Source organism: Dromaius novaehollandiae, chromosome 26 (genome assembly GCF_036370855.1).
Source record: "Dromaius novaehollandiae isolate bDroNov1 chromosome 26, bDroNov1.hap1, whole genome shotgun sequence".
Classification (NCBI taxonomy): domain Eukaryota; kingdom Metazoa; phylum Chordata; class Aves; order Casuariiformes; family Dromaiidae; genus Dromaius; species Dromaius novaehollandiae.
In genome coordinates this window covers 1,232,734-1,246,874 of record NC_088123.1, presented here as the reverse complement: position 1 = coordinate 1,246,874, position 14,141 = coordinate 1,232,734, and positions in this window count along the sequence as shown.

Below are 14,141 nucleotides of genomic sequence, written 5' to 3'. Positions count from 1 at the left end.
ACTGGCTGTGCTTGTGAGGCCACAGCAGCCTCAGTGCCTCCTCTGCCAGTGCCATGCTCATGGCTGCTGGTTGTGCTTGTGAGGGCACAGCAGACTCAGTGCATCACAGGCAAGTATCAGGCTCATGGCTGCTGGCTGTGCTTGTGAGGTCACAGCAGCCTCAGTGCCTCTGCGTCCAGTGGCAGGCTCATGGCTGCTGGCTGTGCTTGTGACGTCACAGCAGACTCAGTGCCTCCTAGGCCTGTGCCATGCTCATGGCTGCTGGCTGTGCTTGTGAGGGCACAGCAGACTCAGTGCATCACAGGCCAGTATCAGGCTCATGGCTGCTGGCTGTGCTTCTGAGGTCACAGCAGCCTCAATGCCTCCTCTGCCAGTGTCAGGGTCATGGCTGCTGGCTGTGCTTTTGAGGTCATAGCAGCCTCAGTGCCTCATAGTTTAGTGTCCAGCGTCCCCTGCTGGCTCTGCTTGTGAGGTCATAGCAGACTCAGTGCCTCAAAAGTTAGTGTGCAGCGCCCCCTGCTGGCTGTGCTTGTGAGGTCACAGCAGCCTCAGTGCCTCTCTGGCCAGTGGCAGGCTCATGGCTGCTGGCTGTGATTGAGAGGTCACAGCAGCCTCAGTGCCTCATAGTTTAGTGTCCAGCGTCCCGTGCTGGCTGTGCTTGTGAGGTCACAGCAGCCTCAGTGCCTCAAAAGTTAGTGTCCATCGCCCCCTACTGGCTGTGCTTGTGAGGTCACAGCAGCCTCAGTGCCTCCCAGGCCAATATCAGGATCCTGGCTGCTGGCTGTGCTTGTGAGGTCACAGAAGCCTCAGTGCCTCCTCTGCCAGTGGCAGTCTCATGGCTGCTGGCTGTGCTTGTGAGGTCACAGCAGCCTCAGTGTCTCCGTGGACAGTGCCATGCTCATGGCTGCTGGCTGTGCTTGTGAGGTCACAGCAACCTCAGTGCCTCTCAGGCCAGTATCAGGCTCCTGGCTGCTGGCTGTGCTTCTGACGTCACAGCAGCCTCAGTGCCTCATAGTTTAGTGTCCAGCGTCCCCTGCTAGCTGTGCTTGTGAGGTCACAGCAGCCTCAGTGCCTCATAGTTTAGTGTCCATCGCCCCCTACTGGCTGTTCTTCTGAGCTCACACCAGCCTCAGTGCGTCCCAGGCCAGTATCAGGCTCATGGCTGCTGGCTGTGCTTGTGAGGTCACAGCAGCCTCAGTGCCTCCTCTGCCAGTGGCAGTCTCATGGCTGCTGGCTGTGATTGTGACGTCACAGCAGCCTCAGTGTCTCCGTGGATAGGGCCATGCTCATGGCTGCTGGCTGTGCTTGTGAGGTCACAGCAGACTCAGTGCCTGATAGGTTATCTTCAGTGCCCCCTGCTGGCTGTGCTTGTGAGGTCACAGCAGACTCAGTGCCTCCAAAGTTGGTGTCCAGCGCTCCCTGCTGGCTGTGCTTCTGAGCTCACACCAGCCTCAGTGTTTCCCAGGCCAGTATCAGGCTCCTGGCTGCTGGCTGTGCTTGTGACGTCACAGCAGCCTCAGTGCCTCCTCTGCCAGTGGCAGTCTCATGGCTGCTGGCTGTGATTGTGACGTCACAGCAGCCTCAGTGTCTCCGTGGATAGTGCCATGCTCATGGCTGCTGGCTGTGCTTGTGAGGTCACAGCAGCCTGAATGCCTCCTAGACCAGTAGCAGGGTCATTGCTGCTGCCTGTGATTGTGAGGTCACAGCAGCCTCAGTGCCTCCCAGGCCAATATCAGGCTCCTGGCTGCTGGCTGTGCTTGTGACGTCACAGCAGCCTCAGTGCCTCCTAGGCCCGTGACAGGCTCATGGCTGCTGGCTGTGCTTCTGAAGTCACAGAAGCCTGAATGCCTCTGAGGCCAGTGGCAGGCTCATGGCTGCTGGCTGTGATTGTGAGGTCACAGGAGCCTCAGTGCCTCATAGTTTAGTTTCCAGCGTCCCCTGCTTGCTCTGCTTGTGAGGTCAAAGCAGACTCAGTGCGTCTCAGGCCAGTATCAGGCTCATGGATGCTGGCTGTGAGTGTGAGGTCACAGCAGCCTCAGTGCCTGATAGTTTAGTGTCCAGCGTCCCCTGCTGGCTCTGCTTGTGAGGTCACAGCAGACTCAGTGCCTCAAAAGTTAGTGTCCAGCGCCCCCTACTGGCTGTGCCTGTGAGGTCACAGCAGCCTCAGTGCCTCACAGGCCAGTATCAGGCTCATGGCTGCTGGCTGTGCTTGTGAGGTCACAGAAGCCTGAATGCCTCCTTGGCCACTGGCAGGCTCATGGCTGCTGGCTGTGCTTGTGAGGTCACATCAGCCTGAGTGCCTCCCAGGCCAGTATCAGGCTCATGGCTGCTGGCTGTGCTTGTGATGTCACAGCAGTCTCAGCGCCTCCTCTGCCAGTGGCAGGCTCATGGCTGCTGGCTGTGCTTGTGGGGCCACAGCAGCCTCAGTGCCTCCTATGTTACTGTCCAGCGCCCCCTACTGGCTGTGTTTGTGAGGTCACAGCAGACTCAGTGCCTGATAGATTATCTCCAGTGCCCCTGCTGGCTGTGCTTGTGAGGTCACAGCAGCCTCAGTGCCTCCTCTGCCAGTGCCATGCTCATGGCTGCTGGCTGTGCTTGTGAGGTCACAGCAGCCTCAATGCCTCTTAGTCCAGTGGCAGTATCATGGCTGCTGGCTGTGATTGTGAGGTCACAGCAGCCTCAGTGTACTCGTGGATAGTGCCATGCTCATGGCTGCTGGCAGTGCTTGTGAGGTCACAGCAGCCTCAGTGCCTCCTAGGCCAGTATCAGGTTCCTGGCTGCTGGCTGTGCTTGTGACGTCACAGAAACCTGAATGCCTCCTAGGCCAGTGGCAGGATCATGGCTGCTGGCTGTGCTTGTGAGGTCACAGCAGCCTCAGTGCCTCCTCGGCCAGTGGCAGTCTCATGGCTGCTGGCTGTGCTTGTGAGGTAACAGCAGCCTCAGTGCCTCTCAGGCCAGTGGCAGTCTCATGGCTGCTGGCAGTGCTTGTGAGGTCACAGCAGCCTCAGTGCCTCCTAGGCCAGTATCAGGTTCCTGGCTGCTGGCTGTGCTTGTGACGTCACAGAAACCTGAATGCCTCCTAGGCCAGTGGCAGGCTCATGGCTGCTGGCTGTGCTTGTGAGGTCACAGCAGCCTCAGTGCCTCCTCGGCCAGTGGCAGTCTCATGGCTGCTGGCTGTGCTTGTGAGGTAACAGCAGCCTCAGTGCCTCTCAGGCCAGTGGCAGTCTCATGGCTGCTGGCTGTGCTTGTGAGGTCACATCAGACGCAGTGCCTCCTAGGCCAGTATCAGGTTCCTGGCTGCTGGCTGTGCTTGTGACGTCACAGAAACCTGAATGCCTCCTAGGCCAGTGGCAGGCTCATGGCTGCTGGGTGTGCTTCTGAGGTCACAGATGCCTGAATGCCTCCTAGGCCAGAGGCAGGGTCATGGCTGCTGGCTGTGCTTGTGAGGTCACAGCAGCCTCAGTGCCTCACAGCTTAGTGTCCAGCGTCCCCTGCTGACTCTGATTGTGAGGTCACAGCATACTCAGTGCCTCAAAAGTTGGTGTCCATCACGCCCTACTGGCTGTGCTTGTGAGGTCACAGCAGCCTCAGTGCCTCCCAGGCCAGTATCAGGCTCATGGCTGCTAGCTGTGCTTGTGAGGTCACAGCAGCCTCAGTGCCTCCTCTGCCAGTGTCAGGGTCATGGCTGCTGGCTGTGCATGTGAGGTCACAGCAGCCTCAGTGCATCCTAGGTTAGTGTTCATTGCGCCCTACTGGCTGTGCTTGTGAGGTCACAGCAGCCTCAGTGCCTCTCAGGCCAGTATCAGGCTCCTGGCTCCTGGCTGTGCTTGTGAGGTCAAAGCAGCCTCAGTGCCTCCTAGGCCAGTGGCAGGCTCATGGCTGCTGGCTGTGATTGTGAGGTCACATCAGCCTCAGTGCTTCATACATTAGTGTCCAGCGTCCCCTGCTTGCTGTGATTGTGAGGTCACAGCAGACTCAGTGCCTCCGTGGATAGTGCCATGCTCAAGGCTGCTGGCTGTGCTTGTGAGGTCACAGCAGCCTCAGTGCCTCCTAGGCCAGTGGCAGTGTCATGGCTGCTGGCTGTGCTTGTGAGGTCACAGCAGAGTCAGTGCCTACTAGGCCAGTATCAGGCTCATGGCTGCTGGCTGTGATTGTGAGGTCACAGCAGCCTCAGTGCCTCACAGTTTAGTGTCCAGCGTCCCCTGCTGGCTCTGCTTGTGAGGTCTCAGCAGCCTCAGTGCCTCCCAGGCCAATATCAGGCTCCTGGCTGCTGGCTGTGCTTGTGAGGTCACAGCAGACTCAGTGCCTCCTAGGCCTGTGCCATGCTCATGGCTGCTGGCTGTGCTTGTGAGGGCACAGCAGACTCAGTGCATCACAGGCCAGTATCAGGCTCATGGCTGCTGGCTGTGCTTCTGAGGTCACAGCAGCCTCAGTGCCTCCTCTGCCAGTGTCAGGGTCATGGCTGCTGGCTGTGCTTTTGAGGTCATAACAGCCTCAGTGCCTCATAGTTTAGTGTCCAGCGTCCCCTGCTGGCTGTGCTTGTGAGGTCACAGCAGCCTCAGTGCCTCTCTGGCCAGTGGCAGGCTCATGGCTGCTGGCTGTGATTGAGAGGTCACAGCAGCCTCAGTGCCTCATAGTTTAGTGTCCAGCGTCCCCTGCTGGCTCTGCTTGTGAGGTCACAGCAGCCTCAGTGCCTCTCTGGCCAGTGGCAGGCTCATGGCTGCTGGCTGTGCTTGTGAGGTCACAGCAGCCTCAGTGCCTCCCAGGCCAATATCAGGCTCCTGGCTGCTGGCTGTGCTTGTGAGGTCACAGCAGCCTCAGTGCCTCCTCTGCCAGTGGCAGTCTCATGGCTGCTGGCTGTGCTTGTGAGGTCACAGCAGCCTCAGTGTCTCCGTGGATAGTGTCATGCTCATGGCTGCTGGCTGTGCTTGTGAGGTCACAGCAACCTCAGTGCCTCTCAGGCCAGTATCAGGCTCATGGCTGCTGGCTGTGCTTCTGACGTCACAGCAGCCTCAGTGCCTCATAGTTTAGTGTCCAGCGTCCCCTGCTAGCTGTGCTTGTGAGGTCACAGCAGCCTCAGTGCCTCATAGTTTAGTGTCCAGCGTCCCCTGCTGGCTCTGCTTGTGAGCTCACAGCAGACTCAGTGCCTCAAAAGTTAGTGTCCATCGCCCCCTACTGGCTGTGCTTCTGAGCTCACACCAGCCTCAGTGCGTCCCAGGCCAGTATCAGGCTCATGGCTGCTGGCTGTGCTTGTGACGTCACAGCAGCCTCAGTGCCTCCTCTGCCAGTGGCAGTCTCATGGCTGCTGGCTGTGCTTCTGAGGTCACAGCAGCCTGAGTGCCTCCTCGACCAGTGGCAGGGTCATGGCTGCTGGCTGTGATTGTGAGGTCACAGCAGCCTCAGTGCCTCCCAGGCCAATATCAGGCTCCTGGCTGCTGGCTGTGCTTGTGACGTCACAGCAGCCTCAGTACCTCCTAGGCCCGTGGCAGGCTCATGGCTGCTGGCTGTGCTTCTGACGTCACAGAAGCCTGAGAGCCTCCTAGGCCAGTGGCAGTGTCATGGCTGATGGCTCTGCTTCTGAGCTCACAGCAGCCTCAGTGCCTCCTCTGCCAGTGGCAGTCTCATGGCTGCTGGCTGTGCTTGTGATGTCACAGCAGACTCAGTGCCTGATAGGTTATCTCCAGTGCCCCCTGCTGGCTATGCTTGTGAGGTCACAGCAGCCTCAGTGCCTCCACTGCCAGTGGCAGGCTCATGGCTGCTGGCTGTGCTTGTGAGGTCACAGCAGCCTCAGTGCCTCATAGTTTAGTTTCCAGCGTCCCCTGCTGGCTCTGCTTGTGAGGTCACAGCAGATTCAGTGCCTCAAAAGTTAGTGTGCAGCGCCCCCTACTGGCTGTGTCTGTGAGGTCACAGCAGCCTCAGTGCCTCCCAGGCCAATATCAGGCTCCTGGCTGCTGGCTGTGCTTGTGACATCACAGCAGACTCCGTGCCACCTAGGCCAGTGGCAGGCTCCTGGCTGCTGGCTGTGCTTGTGAGGTCACAGCAGGCTCAGTGCCTCCTCTGCCAGTGGCAGTGTCATGGCTGATGGCTGTGCTTGTGAGGTCACAGCAGCCTCAGTGCCTCCACTGCCAGTGGCAGTCTCATGGCTGCTGGCTGTGCTTGTGAGGTCACAGAAGCCTCAGTGCCTCATAGGTTAGTGTCCATCGCCCCCTACTGGCTGTGCTTGTGAGGTCACAGCAGACTCAGTGCCTGATAGGTTATCTCCAGTGCCCCCTGCTGGCTGTGCTTGTGAGCCCACACCAGCCTCAGTTTTTCCCAGGCCAGTATCAGGCTCCTGGCTGCTGGCTGTGCTTGTGACGTCACAGCAGCCTCAGTGCCTCCTCTGCCAGTGGCAGGTTCATGGCTGCTGGCTGTGATTGTGACGTCACAGCAGCCTCAATGTCTCCGTGGATAGTGCCATGCTCATGGCTGCTGGCTGTGCTTGTGAGGTCACAGCAGCCTGAATGCCTCCTAGACCAGTAGCAGGGTCATTGCTGCTGGCTGTGATTGTGAGGTCACAGCAGCCTCAGTGCCTCCCAGGCCAATATCAGGCTCCTGGCTGCTGGCTGTGCTTGTGACGTCACAGCAGCCTCAGTGCCTCCTAGACCAGTGGCAGGGTCATGGCTGCTGGCTGTGCTTGTGACATCACAGCAGCCTCAGTGCCTCCTAGGCCCGTGGCAGGCTCATGGCTGCTGGCTGTGCTTCTGAAGTCACAGAAGCCTGAATGCCTCCTAGCCCAGTGGCAGGCTCATGGCTGCTGGCTGTGATTGTGAGGTCACACGAGCCTCAGTGCCTCATAGTTTAGTTTCCAGCGTCCCCTGCTTGCTCTGCTTGTGAGGTCACAGCAGACTCAGTGCCTCTCAGGCCAGTATCAGGCTCATGGATGCTGGCTGTGAGTGTGAGGTCACAGCAGCCTCAGTGCCTCATAGTTTAGTGTCCAGCGTCCCCTGCTGCCTCTGCTTGTGAGGTCACAGCAGACTCAGTGCCTCAAAAGTTAGTGTCCAGCGCCCCCTACTGGCTGTGCCTGTGAGGTCACAGCAGCCTCAGTGCCTCACAGGCCAGTATCAGGCTCATGGCTGCTGCCTGTGCTTGTGAGGTCACAGCAGTCTCAGTGCCTGCTAAGCCAGTATCAGGCTCATGGCTGCTGTCTGTGCTTGTGAAGTCACAGAAGCCTGAATGCCTCCTTGGCCACTGGCAGGTTCATGGCTGCTGGCTGTGCTTGTGAGGTCACAGCAGCCTCAGTGCCTCCCAGGCCAGTATGAGGCTCATGGCTACTGGCTGTGCTTGTGACGTCACAGCAGTCTCAGCGCCTCCTCTGCCAGTGGCAGTCTCATGGCTGCTGGCTGTGCTTGTGAGGTCACAGCAGTCTCAGTGCCTCAAAAGTTAGTGTCCATCGCCCCCTACTGGCTGTGCTTGTGAGGTCACAGCAGCCTCAGTGCCTCTGAGTCCTGTGCCAGACTCATGGCTGCTGGCTCTGCTTGTGAGGTCACAGCAACCTCAGTGCCTCTCAGGCCAGTGGCAGGCTCATGGCTGCTGGCTGTGCTTGTGAGGTCACAGCAGCCTCATTGCCTCATAGTTTAGTGTCCAGCGTCCCCTGCTGCCTCTGCTGGTGAGGTCACAGCAGACTCAGTGCCTCAAAAGTTAGTGTCCATCGCGCCCTACTGGCTGTGCTTCTGAGCTCACACCAGCCTCAGTGCGTCCCAGGCCAGTATCAGGCCCATGGCTGCTCGCTGTGCTTGTGACGTCACAGCAGCCTCAGTGCCTCCTCTGCCAGTGCCATGCTCATGGCTGATGGCTGTGCTTCTGAGGTCACAGCAGCCTGAGTGCCTCCTAGACCAGTGGCAGGGTCATGGCTGCTGGCTGTGATTGTGAGGTCACAGCAGCCTCAGTGCCTCCCAGGCCAATATCAGGCTCATGGCTGCTGGCTGTGCTTGTGACGTCACAGAAGCCTGAATGCCTCCTAGGCCAGTGGCAGGGTCATGGCTGCTGGCTCTGCTTGTGAGGTCACAGCAGATTCAGTGCCTCAAAAGTTATTGTCCAGCGCCCCGTACTGGCTGTGTCTGTGAGGTCACAGCAGCCTCAGTGCCTCCCAGGCCAGTATCAGGCTCATGGCTGCTGGCTGTGCTTGTGAGGTCACAGCAGCCTCAGTGCCTCCTAGGCCAGTGGTAGGCTCATGGCTGCTGGCTGTGCTTGTGAGGTCACAGCAGCCTGAATGCCTCCTAGGCCAGTGGTAGGCTCATGGCTGCTGGCTGTGCTTGTGAGGTCACAGCAGACTCAGTGCCTCAAAAGTAAGTGTCCAGTGCCCCCTGCTGGCTGTGCTTGTGAGCTCACACCAGACTCAGTGCCTCCTCTGCCAGTATCAGGCTCCTGGCTGCTGGCTGTGCTTGTGACGTCACAGCAGCCTCAGTGCCTCCTCTGCCAGTGTCAGGCTGCTGGCTGCTGGCTGTGCTTGTGAGGTCACAGCAGCCTCAGTACCTCTGAGGCCAGTGGCAGTCTCATGGCTGCTGGCTGTGCTTGTGAGGTCACAGCAGCCTGAATGCCTCCTAGATTAGTGTCCATCGCCCCCTACTGGCTGTGCTTGTGACGTCGCACCAGCCTCAGTGCCTCCTAGGCCAGTATCAGGCTCATGGCTGCTGGCTGTGCTTGTGAGGTCACAGCAGCCTCAGTGCCTCCTCTGCCACTGCCATGCCCATGGCTGCTGGCTGTGCTTCTGAAGTCACAAAACCCTGAGTGACTCCTAGGCCAGTGGCAGGCTCCTGGCTGCTGGCTGTGATTGTGAGGTCATAGCAACCTCAGTGCCTCTGGGACCAGTGGCAGTGTCATGGCTGATGGCTGTGCTTGTGAGGTCACAGAAGCCTGAATGCCTCCTGCGCCAGGGTCAGGCTCATGGCTGCTGGCTGTGCTTTTGAGGTCACAGCAGCCTCAGTGCCTCACAATTTAGTGTCCAGCGTCCCCTCCTGGCTGTGATTGTGAGGTCACAGCAGACTCAGAGCCGCATAGTTTAGTGTCCAGCGCCCCCTGCTGGCTGTGCTTGTGAGGTCACACCAGACTCAGTGCCTCATAGGTTAGTGTCCAGCGCCCCCTTTTGGCTGTGCCTCTGAGGTCAATGAAGCCTGAATGCCTCCTTCGCCAGTGGCAGGCTCATGGCTGCTGGCTGTGCTTGTGAGGTCACAGCAGCCTCAGTGCTTCATAGTTTAGTGTCCAGCGTCCCCTGCTGGCTGTGTTTGTGAGGTCACAGCAGAATCAGTGCCTCAAAAGTTGGTGTCCAGCGCCCCCTGCTGGCTGTGCTTGTGAGGTCACACCAGGCTCAGTGCCTCCTCTGCCAGTGCCATGCTCATGGCTGCTGGCTGTGCTTGTGAGGTCACAGCAGCCTGAATGCCTCCTGGGCCAGTGGCAGGCTCATGGCTGCTGGCTGTGCTTGTGAGGTCACAGCAGACTCAGTGCCTCATAGTTTAGTGTGCACCGTTGCCTGCTTGCTCTGCTTGTGAGGTCACAGCAGACTCAGTGACTCCCAGGCCAATATCAGGCTCCTGGCTTCTGGCTGTGCTTGTGACGTCACAGCAGACTCAGTGCCTCCTAGGCCTGTGGCAGGCTCATGGCTGCTGGCTGTGCTTCTGAGGTCACAGCAGTCTGAATGCCTCCTAGACCAGTGTCAGGCTCATTGCCGCTGGCTGTGCTTCTGAGGTCACAGCAGCCTCAGTGCCTCCTCTGCCAGTGTCAGGCTCATGGCTGCTGGCTGTGCTTGTGAGGTCACAGCAGCCTCAGTGCCGCGTAGTTTAGTGTCCAGCGTCCCCTGCTGGCTCTGCTTGTGATGTCACACCAGACTCAGTGCCTCATAGGTTAGTGTCCAGCGCCCCCTGCTGGCTGTGCTTCGAAGGTCACAGAAGCCTGAATGCCTCCTTGGCCAGTGGCAGGCTCATGGCTGCTGGCTGTGCTTGTGAGGTCACAGCAGCCTCAGTGCCTCAAAAGTAAGTGTGCAGCGCCCCCTGCTGGCTGTGCTTGTGAGGTCACAGCAGCCTCCGTGCCTCTCAGGCCAGTATCATGCTCATGGCTGCTGGCTGTGCTTGTGAGGTCACAGCAGCCTGAATGCCTCCTAGACCAGTGGCAGGCTCATGGCTGCTGGCTGTGATTGTGAGGTCACAGCAGCCTCAGTGCCTCATAGATTAGTGTCCAGCGTACCCTGCTGGCTCTGCTTGTGAGGTCACAGCAGACTCAGTGCCTCAAAAGTTAGTGTGCAGCGCCCCCTGCTGGCTGTGCTTGTGAGGTCACAGCAGCCTCAGTGCCTCTCAGGCCAGTGGCAGGCTCCTGGCTGCTGGCTGTGATTGTGAGGTCACAGCAGCCTCACTGCCTCAAAAATTAGTGTCCAGCACCCACTGCTGGCTGTGCTTGTGAGCTCACACCAGACTCAGTGCCTCCTCTGCCAGTATCAGGCTCATGGCTGCTGGCTGTGCTTGTGACGTCACAGCAGCCTCAGTGCCTCCTCTGCCAGTGTCAGGCTCCTGGCTGCTGGCTGTGCTTGTGAGGTCACAGCAGCCTCAGTGCCTCCTAGGCCAGTATCAGGCTCATGGCTGCTGGCTGTGCTTGTGAGGTCACAGAAGCCTCAGTTCCTCCTAGGTTAGTGTCCATCGCCCCCTACTGGCTGTGCTTGTGAGGTCACACCAGCCTCAGTGCCTCCTAAACCAGTATCAGGCTCATGGCTGCTGGCTGTGCTTGTGACCTCACAGCAGCCTCAGTGCCTTCTCTGCCACTGCCATGCTTATGGCTGCTGGCTGTGCTTGTGAGGTCACAGCAGCCTCAGTGCCTCCGAGGCCAGTGGGAGTCTCATGGCTGCTGGCTGTGCTTCTGACGTCACAGCAGCCTCAGTGCCTCATAGTTTAGTGTCCAGCGTCCCCTGCTGGCTCTGCTTCTGAGGTCACAGCAGACTCAGTGCCTCATAGGTTAGTGTCCATCGCCCCCTGCTGGCTGTGCTTGTGACGTCACAGCAGCCTCAGTGCTTCCTCTGCCAGTGCCATGCTCATGGCTGCTGGCTGTGCTTGTGAGGTCACAGCAGACTCAGTGCCTCACAGGCCAGTATCAGGCTCATGGCTGCTGGCTGTGCTTCTGAGGTCACAGAAGCCTGAATGCCTCTTTGGCCAGTGGCAGGCTCATGGCTGCTGGCTGTGCTTGTGAGCTCACAGCAACCTCAGTGCCTCCTCTGCCAGTGTCAGGCTCATGGCTGCTGGCTGTGCTTGTGAGGTTCCAGCAACCTCAGTGCCTCTCAGGCCAGTGCCATGCTCATGGCTGCTGGCTGTGCTTCTGAGGTCACAGCAGCCTGAATGCCTCCTAGCCCTGTGACAGGCACCTGGCTGCTGACTGTGCTTGTGAGGTCACAGCAGCCTGAGTGCCTCCTAGGCCCGTGGCAGGCTCATGGCTGCTGGCTGTGCTTGTGACGTCATAACAGCCTGAATGCCTCCTAAACCAGTGGCAGGCTCATGGCTGCTGGCTATGATTGTGAGGTCACAGAAGCCTAAGTGCCTCCTCTGCCAGTGGCAGTCTCATGGCTGCTAGCTGTGCTTGTGAGGTCACAGCAGCCTCAGTGGCTCCTCTGCCAGTGTCAGGCTCCTGGCTGCTGGCTGTGCTTGTGAGGTCACAGCAGCCTCAGTGCCTCCTCTGCCAGTGTCAGGCTCATGGCTGCTGGCTGTGCTTGTGAGGTCACAGCAGCCTGAATGCCTTCTGGGCCAGTGGCAGGCTCATGGCTGCTGGCTGTGCTTGTGAGGTCACAGCAGCCTCTGTGCCGCATAGTTTAGTGTCCAGCGTTGCCTGCTGCCTCTGCTGGTGAGGTCACAGCAGACTCACTGCCTCCCAGGCCAATATCAGGCTCCTGGCTGCTGGCTGTGCTTGTCACGTTCACAGCAGCTTGAGTGCCTCTCTGGCCAGTGCCAGGCTCATGGCTGCTGCCTGTGCTTGTGAGGTCACAGCAACCTCAGTGCCTCTCAGACCAGTATCAGGCTTATGGCTACTGGCTGTGCTTCTGAGGTCACAGCAGCATGAATGCCTCCTAGACCAGTGTCAGGCTCATGGCTGCTGGCTGTGCTTCTGAGGTCACAGCAGCCTCAGTGCCTCCTCTGCCAGTGTCAGGGTCATGGCTGCTGGTTGTGCTTGTGAGGTCACAGCAACCTCACTGCCTGTCAGGCCAGTATCAGGCTCATGGCTGCTGGCTGTGCTTGTGAGGTCACAGCAGCCTGAATGCCTCCTAGCCCAGTGGCAGGCTCATGGCTGCTGGCTGTGCTTGTGAGGACACAGCAGCCTCAGTGCCGCATAGTTTAGTGTCCAGCGTCCCCTGCTGGCTCTGCTTCTGAGGTCACAGCAGACTCAGTGCCTCAAAAGTTAGTGTCCAGCGCCCCCTACTGGCTGTGCTTGTGAGGTCACAGCAGACTCAGTGCCTGATAGGTTATCTCCAGTGCCCCCTACTGGCTATGCTTTTCAGGTCACAGCAGCCTCAGTGCCTCAATATTTAGTGTGCAGCGCCCCCTGCTGGCTGTGCTTCTGAGGTCACAGCAGCTTCATTGCCTCACAGGCCATTATCAGGCTCATGGCTGCTGGCTGTGCTTGTGAGGTCACAGCAGACTCAGTGCCTCCTAGGCCCGTGGCAGGCTCATGGCTGCTGGCTCTGCTTCTGAAGTCACAGCAGCCTCAGTGCCTGATAGGTTATCTCCAGTGCCCCCTGCTGGCTGTGCTTCTGAGGTCACAGCAGCCTGAGTGCCTCCTAGGCCAGTGGCAGGCTCCTGGCTGCTGGCTGTGCTTGTGAGGTCACAGCAGACTCAGTGCCTCCTCTGCCAGTGGCAGTGTCATGGCTGATGGCTGTGCTTGTGAGGTCACAGAAGCCTCAGTGCCTCCTCTGCCAGTGGCAGTCTCATGGCTGCTGGCTGTGCTTGTGAGGTCACAGAAGCCTCAGTGCCTCATAGGTTAGTGTCCATCGCCCCCTACTGGCTGTGCTTCTGAGGTCACAGCAGACTCAGTGCCTGATAGGTTATCTCCAGTGCCCCCTGCTTGCTGTGCTTGTGAGGTCACAGCAGCCTCAGTGCCTCCTCTGCCAGTGGCAGTCTCATGGCTGCTGGCTGTGCTTGTGAGGTCACAGCAGCCTCAGTGCCTCCCAGGCCAGTATCAGGCTCATGGCTGCTGGCTGTGCTTGTGACGTCACAGCAGCCTCAGTGCCTCCTCTGCCAGTGCCATGCTCATGGCTGCTGGCTGTGCTTGTGAGGTCACAGCAGCCTGAATGCCTCCTAGACCAGTAGCAGGGTCATTGCTGCTGGCTGTGATTATGAGGTCACAGCAGCCTCAGTGCCTCCCACGCCAATATCAGGCTCCTGGCTGCTGGCTGTGCTTGTGAGGTCACAGCAGCCTCAGTGCCTCCTAGGCCCGTGGCAGGCTCATGGCTGCTGGATGTGCTTCTGAAGTCACAGAAGCCTCAGTGCCTCCTTGGCCACTGGCAGGCTCATGGCTGCCGGCTGTGCTTGTGAGGTCACAGCAGCCTCAGTGCCTCCCAGGCCAGTATGAGGCTCATGGCTACTGGCTGTGCTTGTGACGTCACAGCAGTCTCAGCGCCTCCTCTGATAGTGGCAGTCTCATGGCTGCTGCCTGTGCTTCTGAGGTCACAGAAGCCTGAATGCCTCCTAGGCCAGTGGTAGGCTCATGGCTGCTGGCTGTGCTTGTGAGGTCACAGCAGACTCAGTGCCTCAAAAGTTAGTGTCCAGCACCCCCTGCTGGCTGTGCTTGTGAGCTCACACCAGACTCAGTGCCTCCTCTGCCAGTATCAGGCTCCTGGCTGCTGGCTGTGCTTGTGACGTCACAGCTGCCTCAGTGCCTCCACTGCCAGTGGCAGTCTCATGGCTGCTGGCTGTGCTTGTGAGGTCACAGAAGCCTCAGTGCCTCATAGGTTAGTGTCCATCGCCCCCTACTGGCTGTGCTTGTGAGGTCACAGCAGACTCAGTGCCTGATAGGTTGTCTCCAGTGCCCCCTGCTGGCTGTGCTTGTGAGGTCACAGCAGACTCAGTGCCTCAAAAGTTGGTGTCCAGCGCTCCCTGCTGGCTGTGCTAGTGAGCCCACACCAGCCTCAGTGTTTCCCA